This window comes from Stegodyphus dumicola, chromosome 8, assembly GCF_044657685.1.
Source record: "Stegodyphus dumicola isolate Sdum_Otavi_A_Nest chromosome 8, ASM4465768v1".
NCBI lineage: Eukaryota > Metazoa > Arthropoda > Arachnida > Araneae > Eresidae > Stegodyphus > Stegodyphus dumicola.
Genome location: NC_140775.1, coordinates 150,804,478 through 150,805,382, shown reverse-complemented (window position 1 = coordinate 150,805,382; position 905 = coordinate 150,804,478).

Here is a 905-nt window from a genome sequence, read left to right as displayed (position 1 = left end):
ATTTTTACAACGCTGAAATCTACGCCTAGAGGCATTAAGCCTTTTTCTCATACAAAAAATTTCGGCAGACCACCAAGGAACATTGTGCTTACCATGATTCCTAACAGGTATGGAAATTTGATCTGCCTGGAGAAGAACAGAACTAAAATTCTCAACAAGAGTATTTAGTCGAGAACCGTCAGTACAGTCGTTAAGAATGTCAATGAAACGGGTGATGCGAGAAGAACAAAATTTTCGAAAACGAACCCAATTGGTTTTCTCTGTATTGAAGATTTTAAAAGGAACATTTGAGGTGTCTCGTAAGAACGTAGAAAGACAAAATTCAAATTCAATCATCATATGATGAGAAAGGGATTCTTTTTCAGACAGTCGCCAACTCGAAACATCCTGGAGAAGATCTGAACCAATAACAGTAACATCAATATAACTAGAATCCTGAGTTGCCTGAAACGTAGGTCCATAATCTTCATTAATATCAAATAGGTTGTTGGCAGAAATAAATTCACTCAGCTTATCTCCATGAGAGTCAGAATAGGGACTAAACCATAATTCAGATTTGCCATTAGAGTTCATACACCAAACCAGTCGATTAAGATTTTTGGACATAAAGACTTGACTAATTTTATGAAGATCTAAGTCAATGTTTCTTGAGGGCTCAAAATAGTATGAAAAAAGAGTGAGCACAGTTGAGCCAACAGTAATATCCAAGGTAACCATATTATAATCCGTATTTTTATAATCAAGAAATGTTGATAGATCACGTGATCGAATAATGATTGCCGCCTTTACATTATACATTACGCCTTTACGTGATCGAATAATGATACGCCTTTACTTACTTTGCTAGTTTGACGTGTTGATTTCTTTGGGCTGGGTACAAAGCCTTCTGCCATTCGATTCACAAC